Below are 10,520 nucleotides of genomic sequence, written 5' to 3'. Positions count from 1 at the left end.
TCTTCAAGGACCCCAACACACTACTAAAATAAAAATACCTACTTCCCCAGGAAAACAAAGAATATATGAAAAGAGAGAACAAGAAGGGAACAGAAATAAAAACAAATTAAGAAACCCTAGAAAAGAAAAGAGAGTAAAGTAATGTACATACCAAATTAAGTGAATTTTATCTTTAACGGATCTGGGCTTGGTTTCTTCTCAGCAAATTATTATTAGTAGTAAGATTCCTTAATCAGTTAAGGAAAGAAGAAGATAAAAGTAGACGAAAAATTGAATGAGTCAACAAAACATCATCTGATATGAAAAGTAAAAATAAAATATAAAAAATATAAATTTGGTATTATATAATTTTGTGGCAACCTTTTCTTTCTTTAATGGGTAAGCTTATCTTTCCGTACCACTGGCCATGCCCCATTGCTGTCGGTCAATAATGACGTTTCAGCACTGCTCAATTTGTGACGATATTATCAATAGTCCCCACCAGATTGTGACTATCGACTTCGTATGAGTAGTTGGCATCTAACCTAGCTATTATGTTTTTTTTTTTTGAAAGAATGAAGTTAGATACTAGAAATATAAATAGTACACATGTAAAAAATAATTAGAAATAGAAATCATGACCACAGTGTATGTTTGCATGATAAACCATACTTTCTAACAAAGCTTCTCATACAAATTATAATTTAATTAATAGTGTTTGGAGGTTTTTACTAAAATTTTAATGTTAGATTTGATAAAAAAAAATTAGGTAAAAATTTATTTCCATTCCATTTTGATAACAATCATTATTATTAAAAAAAAAACCAAGCTAAAATTCAGAGAAATAATACAATATAAATCAAATATTTATTTAAGAGACCGAATTGGGAAATATATTTCTTTTAGACTTGCACCCTAAAATGTTATATCAATTTCCCTACAAAAAATAAAATAAAACGTTATATCAATTATTTTAAAACAATTCTCTTGTTATTCTTCTCGTTAAAAAAATACTCTCTTCCTAGTTTTCTCAACCCTAGCTCTGCCAAGGGTTTTCCTCAGATTTAGGTCATTTCTCTCTCAGATAGGGGACCATCGCCGATCTTGGCTGTGCAAATGGTCTTGTCTTGGTTGAGAGGGGCGTTTTATGGTGTTACAGGGGTGGGGCAGTCTCGTGCTTGGTAGGAAAGGAGGGGTTGTGTGACGATCTTCATCGCCTTTCGAGGATGCTCATTTCGCGAAGGGAGGGTGGGCTTCTTGGCCATTATTGGGGTGGGTTCTCCAGTTCAAGACTACTTCGTTTCTGCCTTGGATTCTGGTGGGGTGGAAGCGGGGAAGGCTATGGGATTTGTGGTCTGGTGGGGTCTTGTAGAGGGTTGGTGGTGGACGGTCCGTTGGGGTGGTGGTTCTGAAGGATTGGGAATTTTCAGGATCTATTTTCCGACATCTATTGACTCCAATTTGGTGGGTTGACATCCTTGTTTCCCTAACAGGTGATACTGTGGTTGGCTTCGGGATGACGTGGTTTCGTTCCCTGTGGTGTTGCCTTTTAATCTAGGGGTTGTGGCTGGATTGCCTCTGGTTTTCATTTTGTGTTGTTTTTAGTTTTGAAATTCTATTGTTAGTAATTACCAAATTAATTAAACCATGTGAATTAATTAAAGTGCGAAATGGTAATTGAATATTTAAATAGATTTCAGTTCTGTCGGGACAGAATCCGAACTTGTCACGACAGAAACTGAGCACAATAAAAAAACAGTGCAAAATCAATAAAGAACACAACGAATTTTTACAAGGTTTAGAAATCCTTTCGGATAACCTACTCCTTAGGCCATGCCCAGAGAATAAAATCAATTAATAAAGAATCACAAGTACAAAATATTGACTTAAACAAAACAAGACCCCCTCTTGAGATTTGCCGCAATTGAAACGCTCAACCACTTGAACTCCCTTCAATGGCCAACAAGTGCTTGCATCCTCCCGACGCAAGGCTTGTAAAAATCCTCTCCCGAAGACTTATAAAAGTTAATTTCAAATTACAATGTGTATTCACTCATGAACGTGGTATAAACTCACCACAAAAACTAAACTCTCATATTTCTACAAGATCACATGAATACTATGATCTTGAATTCAAATAAGGAACTCTCACAAATATTACAATACACTCACAAATTATGCATCTAAGAGTTCAATTTTTCTCAATGCCTTTTGAGACCTATTTATAGAGTCTATTTCGTACTCATAAAAGCTGAGAAAGAATCTCCTAATAAAGGCAAGAATACTTGAAGATATTCTTGATTGATGAAGAATTGTCTTTTTTAGAAGATGTTGATCTGACAGATACGATCTTGGTGGAGACAGCTAATACCTGTGTTAGATCAAAATGCTCAAGATGGAAATAATAATTAATGATAGCAAAGATTAAGTTTTCTGAATTTTATAATCTTAAGCTGCACGAAAATATACAGTTAAATATTCCATAAATGACTTTGAGTAAGTACCGAATTTTTGTAAGATATAACTTCCGTTTATAATCAAATTGTGATAATATAAAACTAAATAAGGAAGCTAAACAGTCCAAAAATCACAAGAAAAGGAAAGTGAATTCCGAAAATCACAATAAAGAGAAACAAAAATTGATCTTTTAATTAAAAAGATATTTCTATAAAATATGCCAATTTTAGGATTTACAATCTCCCCCTTTGGAAATTTTATAGACAAAGCATATCTAGTTTTAAAAGATCCCTGCAAAACACAAGTGACTGCTTAAATTCACAAGAGTCACAAAAGGACCCCCCCTACAAAAAATAACCAAAGCACAAGACAAAAATAGTTAAAAACAACAAAGAACAACTACAGGTCAACCAACATAATCAAAGTACCAAAAATAGAGTTACTCTCTCTCCCCCTCATTGTCAAAGAAAATGCCAAAGAACAAAGGAAACGAAACCAAAAGAAAGACACATCTAGTGTTCTTGTACATTTATCAAAAGCAAATAAATAAAAAAGATTGAAAGGAATGGTAACCATCATGGAGCAGGAGTGGTGGATGCATTGATAATGGCCAACAAAGAAGGAATTTGGCGCTGAGTATCCTCCATGTGAGTGAACCGCTCGGAGAGACTTGCAATTCCTGTTTGGACATAAGCGAGAGCAGTCAGGACAACAGGAGTATCAGACGCAACATTTCCAGACCCAGAACCATCTAGATTAATGCCTTTGACCTTTCGAGCTGTGGACGGAGCATGGTCATCTTTGACAGTGTAGGTAGGACCAACTAAAGGAGAAGTTAAGGTCTCATGGGACTTCTTCAAAGGACGTTGAGAGTCCAAAAGTTTGTAAATGACTTGCGGAAATATCAAGTGTTGACCCTTGCATTTGGCACCACTCAAGGACATGATTTGATAAAAAATAACAGCAGCAAGATCAATGGTCACACCAATCCCAATTTTGAACAATAGAAAAGCCATATCTTGAGTGATGGTCGAGGAATGAGTGCTAGGCATCTAGTTAAACATTGCGAATTTGAAAAGTGCACCATAATAGTGAGTAAGATCTGAGACTCGTAGAGAGGCGCTTGGTTCCCATAGCTTGACCAACCAATTCAGACAAGACTTGATCCTTTGCAAACTTAATAGAATCATCAATTTCAACAGCAACGAGATTGAAGGCCTTAGCAATTTCAGTAGGACTAAACTTATACCAATGATCCCTAACATACACTTTATGAAACATAAAAGAAGTCTGATCTAACAACTCATCATTCAAATTGGCATAAAATTCCTTAACTACCCGAGGCATAAACCCATCAAAGCCAGACAAAGATCGTAACCAACCCCCTTCCTCTAAAGTAAGTAAGACCCCAAAATCCCGATGAGGAGCAAAAAGGAAATTACGCTCACTAATAAATTGATGATGCTCATAAAATTGCATATTCTTCTCATTATCATTAAAATAGAAAGTATGAGAATGAGCTTTGAAAGAACCTGAAGTACGGACAGGGGCACCTTTTTGTTTAGTGAGTTTGGTAGACAATTCGGGAAATGCCAATGGTGTTGTGCCCTTTGAGTTAGATGCAACAGGAGTGGTTTCTGATGGGTCTTCTTCATATTCAATCTCCTCTTCCAAATTGTCAAGAGGAACTTCAGGAATTGGCTCGATTAAGGAAGGGTCTAACTCAGCCAGCGAGTCTTTCGTTTCAGGTGAAACATCCTCCGACGAGGTGCAAGGAGGAGGGTTGACTTTTTCCTTCAATTTGAATATGGATAAAGGAGATGAATCAGAGATGGAGTTGTACCTTTTGGTGGAGCCACTTTGGCCTTCTTGGTTCTCTTTGTTCCAGCGGCTTTGGATTTTCGTTTTCCCTTTGCCTTAGGGGTCAACACATCATGGGAAAACGAAGATTCAGAGTCATGTTCAGAGGGATCAGACACAGCTTCAGTGGAGACTGATCGGGAATGACTTGTATTCAAGGCAGGATTGGAATTTACTTGACCTTCTGATGAGGTGAGTGGAACCGCTGATGCTAGGTTTTGTTGAGCATCAAGATTGGGAAAGGTAACTCCTTTACTCGTAGCCCCAATCAAAGTAGCTCCTTCAGGACCCGGAAGGGCAAGAACCTTCTTTCTTGCTGTAGTCTTAGGTTGCCGGCCTGTAGGAGGTGAGACAGCAGGGATAGATGCTTGAGCAGTCGGAGTGGTAGAGGGAACAAACTCAGGAACTGTCTCCTTCTGAGACTTCACAGATTTGGAGGATGAACCACGACCTCGGGTCTTCATGGCTGCTAAGAATGAAACAAGTGAAACACACGAAGAACAAAAACTCTAAACACTTTGGTTATAAGTGAGAGAGAAAAACAAGAAAACACTTAGAATGGAACAACCAAAGTGAATCCGAATATATAGAGTATTCGGTGCACAAATGAGGCAAGTTTGAAAATGGGTAACTGGATTTATTGTGATACATGCCAAAATATCTCCTTTTTAAAACAAATTCTTTCACACCTCAAAATTGGAAACTTTTTGCATGATTTTGAATATATTTAGATAAAACAAATAAATTGCATTAATAATGTTTTTCAAACTTTTTTTTTTAAGTACATGGTCCAAAAAAGATTTTATTTTATCATTATTTTTTATTTTTATTTGTTTTAAAAAAATGCCGAAAATAGAATGTAAATTTACCATATGTGTCCATGTAAATGCCAAGTCATGTTCAAGAGAAACAAGATAACCATATTTTTAACAAATTAGATAAATGAGTTATAATTCAAATACTAAGTGACGATAATTCGAAAAATATACCAATCACAAAACATATTTTAATCAATTCATTATATGTATGAGTCTTACAACAATGTTACACAGTCTAGTCAACAGGTATGTGTGTGTGCATGTGTAATCATTTTGGTGTTTCTTTTTGGCCTTTTAAAGCTAGGGTCATTGCCCATATTTGGCAATTGTAGTCTTTTTTTAAATTGTAACCATAATGGAGGCTATAACTCTTATACTGATGGTAGCCCTTTACACTGGTAGAGTATCCTCCAATATAATTGCTAATTACCAGGTACCAACTTACTTAGTGTCGGCTTTCACACACAAGTATAGGTAGCTCTTTTCCAAAATGGAGCCTAAGAAAGAAACTGGATTAAGGAATGCTCATACAAACATAATGATTTGATCAAATATAAATTGGATGGTCTATAATTTTTTCAAATATGGTTTTTTATTTCTAACAAAGTATAAGACTTATAACGTTCATTTTCTAAAATACAAAAAATATGCTCATCAAATTTCTTCCAAACAGGACAAGAGATTTACACAAACACATATGCAAGGCAAGATAATCAATTTATTGGAAATTTCAAATAAAACAAACCCCCAAGGATTTCCTGAGGGAATCAAATCTGACCGTGTCTAAAGCTTTAGTAAAAATATCTGCAATTTGTTTGTTAGTCTCAACATATTCTAAAATCAATGTTTTGTTTTCAACAAGTTCCCTAAAAAAATGATGACAAATGTCAATATGTTTGGTGCAAGAGTGTTGAACATGATTTTTGGAGATATTAATAGCACTGGTAATATCACAAAAAATGGTTAAAGTTTTAATATCAAACTCATAGTCTGCCAACATTTGTTTCATCCACAAAAGTTGAGTACAACAGCTTCCAGCAGCAATGTACTCAGCTTCGGTTGTTGACAAGGAGATGGAGTTTTGTTTTTTACTATGCCAGGAGACCAAATTGTTTCTTAAGTAAAAACAACCACCACTTGTACTTTTGCGATCATCAATGTTTCCTTCCCAATCTGCATCACTATAACACACAAGGTTAGAATTTGTTTCTTTGGAGTACCAAATGCCTAAATCAAGAGTATTATTGATGTAGCGAATAATTCTTTTTACAGTAGTCACATGAGACTCCATGGGGTTCCCTTGGAAACAAGCACACACTCCAACACTATAACTGATGTCAGGGCGACTAGCAGTTAAGTATAGGAGACTCCCAATCATACTCCTTTAAAGAGTTGGATCAACTTTCTTCCCATGCTCATCTTTAGATAATTTGACCTAGTACCCATGGGAGTTTTAGCAGGTTTAGATGCATCGAGTCCAAATCTTTTCACTAAATTTCTGGCATACTTGCTTTGTGAAATGAAAATTCCCTTGTTTGACTGCTTCACTTGGAGTCCTAAGAAAAAATTGAGTTCTCCTACCATACTCATCTCAAACTCTTACTGCATTTGTTTCACAAATTCCTGCACTAGAGAATCATTAGTAGAACCAAACACTATATCATCAACATATATTTGTGCTATCATAATATTTGTATCAACATTTTTTATATAAAAAAAAAAAGGTCTCTCTTGTATCCCTTTGAGACCAAAAAATGAGTTAGTCTCTCATACCAAGCCCGTGGGGCTTGTTTCAACCCATACAAAGCTTTTTGCAATTTAAAAACATGATTAGGACAGTAAAGATTCTCAAACCCTTTGGGTTGTTCCACATAAGCTTCTTCATTCAAAAATCCATTTAAAAAAGTGGATTTGACATCCATTTGGAATAATTTAAAACTAAGAACATATGAAATAGCTAGTAATAATCTTATGGATTCAAGTCTTACAACAGGGGCAAATGTCTCATCAAAATCAATTCCTTCAACTTGAGTGTACCCCTGTGCAACAAGTCTAGCTTTATTTCTTATTATGGTCTCAAATTCATCAGTTTTATTTTTAAATATCCACTTTGTACCAATAACATTAGTATGACTCAGTCTAGGGACAAGGATCCATACCTCATTCCTTGTGAATTGATCTAGCTCTTCTTGCATTTCATTGATCCACGATTCATCATTTAAGGCTTCCTTCACATTTTTTGGTTTTAATGTAGAAGTAAAACAAAAAAATTGAACCAAGTTTACATACCTTTTTCGAGTGATCATACTCTCTTCAAGATTTCCCAAAATAAGATCAGAAGGGTGATTCTTTTTTACTCTGGTTGATGGTTCTTTTTTAACATTGTCAGAAGAAATAACTGGATTTTCCTTCTCTATATGTCCAGTAGTTGTTTCGACAGGATCAGCGGATGATACATCATCACGAGCTGTTGTCGCCTCTTAGGATTGTGCTGTCAGATCTGCCATTTCTTTATGATGCCCAACATCAATGAACCTGTCAATTTCCTCCTCATGGGAGTACTCAGAAAAATCTTTTAAATCATCAATAACCACATTAGCAGATTCCATAATAGTTTGGGTTCTCATGTTATAAACACGATAAGCCCTACTATTGGTGGAATATCCAAGAAAAACTCCCAAATCGCTTTTGGCATAAAAATTTCCCAAATTCTCACGATCTCTAAGAATATAACACAGACACCCAAATACATGAAAATAATTGACATTGGGTTTTCTATCTTTCCATATCACATATGGAGTTTTATTTGTACCTAGACGCAGAAAAACATGATTAATTGTGTAACAAACAGTGTTAATTACTTCAGCTACAATTTCTTTGTGAGTTTTTTGCTATTTACCATAACTCTGGCCATTTCCTGCAAAGTATGCTTTTTCCGTTCTACTACCCCATTTTGTTCTGGACTTTTGGGTGCAGAAAATTCATGCAAAATTCTAAAAGATTTACAATATTCATCATAAAAAAAAAATTCAAATTCCTTACCATGATCACTTCGTATTCTTACAATCTTTCCAATGCTACAATTTTTTTCAACTCTTAGTCTTGTACATAGAGTTTGAAAAGCTTTAAATGTATCTGATTTTTCTCTTAAAAAATCTACCCAGATAAATCTAGAAAAATCATCCACACATACAAAAATGTACCTCTTACCATTAATACTTTCAACCTGTATAGGACCCATGAGATCCATATGTAATAATTCCAACACATTTGAAGTATTAATATCAGATAGTGTTTTATGGGAAATTTTCAATTGTTTTCCCAATTGACATGATTCACACTTACCAAGTGATTCATTACCTAGCTTGGGTATACCACGGATGAGACCTGTATAAGCAATCTTTTTCAAGTTTTTGAAATTTATATGTCCAAGTTTTTCATGCCACAAATCAGCATTATTAAAACTTGATGATAACGCATGACATGTGAATTTTTGTGAGTGTGTAAACGAGAACCTTTAAGAACAATGTCACCACTTTGATTTACAACATTACACTCATCATGCGAAAAATTAACAAGAAAACCTTGTTCACAAATTTGGCTTATGCTAATTAAGTTGGCTTTCATCCCATTGACAAGAAGCACATTTTTCAGTTTTGGTAACCCTTCAATGTTTAGAGTACCTTTACCTAAAATATTTCCTGTCATTCCATCCCCGAATGTTACTACTCCACACTTCAAGGATTTGAAGTTGGTGAGTATGTTGGCATTACCTGTCATATGTCTTGAACAACCGCTATCAAAGTATCATGAACTAGATGCATGCATTTTATGATAGGTAAAGGTAGTCAAGCAAACAGAGTTATCTTTCTTGACCCATATTGTTTTTTATTTGGAATTTCTTTTGGTCAAGAATTGATTCATGCTACCAAAGTGTTTAACATAATTCTTTTTAAACAAATAATAGAGAAAAACATTTAGGTCTTATGTGTCATTTCATCCCACAAAAATGAAAAAATAGTACAAATTGTCCAATGTTACATTTTGGAGAAATTTTCTTTAGTTGTAGATCTGTTGGAACAGATGACAACTTCGTGGTCTTTGAAGAGTTACTTGTTCCTGCAAAATGGTTATTTGGCACAACAGTCTATTAATTCATGGATTTTACAAAAACTATTTTTCTTGAGGATTCAGATCCATTAGATACTAATCCATTGTAATCACCAGCCTTTTTTCCTGCAGAGAGAATATCATCCGAAATTCCAGATCTTGGATTAAGCACTTTGACACCTTTTTGCAAAAGATCAATTTCTTTACTCAAAGAATTAATTTCATAATTTTTGGAAGTAATAATCATCTCAAGTTCTTTAATTTTTTCAACAGATTCTTTATTATTACTAGCCATTAATCGATTCTCAGAGCAAACTTTCAGTCATTGATCATACATTATTTTATAGGACTCTTTCAATGACTCCTCATCTAAGTCAGAATCATCAGAGTCAATGTCAAAATTCTCATTATTCAGAACAAAATTATTAAGGCATAACAAATCCTTGTAATCGACTGAAGAAAAAACCATAGCTTTGTGAGCAGAGGTTAAGGAAACAGTATTTTCCTCCTCATCACTCTGTTCAGAGTCTTGATCACTCCACGTGGCTGTCATGACTTTCTTTTTCTTTAAGGTATTTGCACACTCAAATTGAATGTGTCCAAATCTTTCACATTCCATGCACTGAATACCTTTTTTATTAGTCTCAAAGGGTTTAGAAAAATTACCTTTTGGGTTTTTGGATATGGCCTTTTTGTTTCCCAATTTCTTTATGTACTTTTGAAAAAAATTTGTTAACAAAGTCATATCATCATCATCATCATCCAAACTTTCATTCTTTTCTTTAGAAGATTTCAAGGCAATAGATTTCTCCTTGATTTCTTCTGTCTTACCCTTTTGTCTAATTTGTTAGTTTAGTTCAAAATTTCAAAGTGAACCCGTCAATTCTTCTACTTTTATTTTATCCAGATCTTTTGCTTCTTCAATTGCAGTTAGCTTAGTCTGAAACCTGTCAGGGAGAACTCTAACAATTTTTTGAACCAAAACATTGTCTTCAAGTTTTTCACCAAGACCAAAATATTCGTTAGCAATATCTGACAATTTCTCGTAAAATTCAGTGAGGGTTTAATTTTCATTCATTTTCAAATTTTTAAATTTTTTTGTGAGCATAACAAGCCTAGAACGCTTGACATTAACAGTTCTTTCAAATTGAGTTTGAAGGATTTGACAAGCATCTTTGGTCGAAACACATGAAGAAATCAATTTAATGTAACATTCACCAACACCATTAAAAATAGCATGTAATGCTTTATTCTTGTAACTAGACAGTTTATCTTCGACATCAGTCAAATCAAGTT

Source organism: Humulus lupulus, chromosome 7 (genome assembly GCF_963169125.1).
Source record: "Humulus lupulus chromosome 7, drHumLupu1.1, whole genome shotgun sequence".
Classification (NCBI taxonomy): Eukaryota; Viridiplantae; Streptophyta; class Magnoliopsida; order Rosales; family Cannabaceae; genus Humulus; species Humulus lupulus.
Note: the sequence above shows the minus strand (reverse complement) of the source record.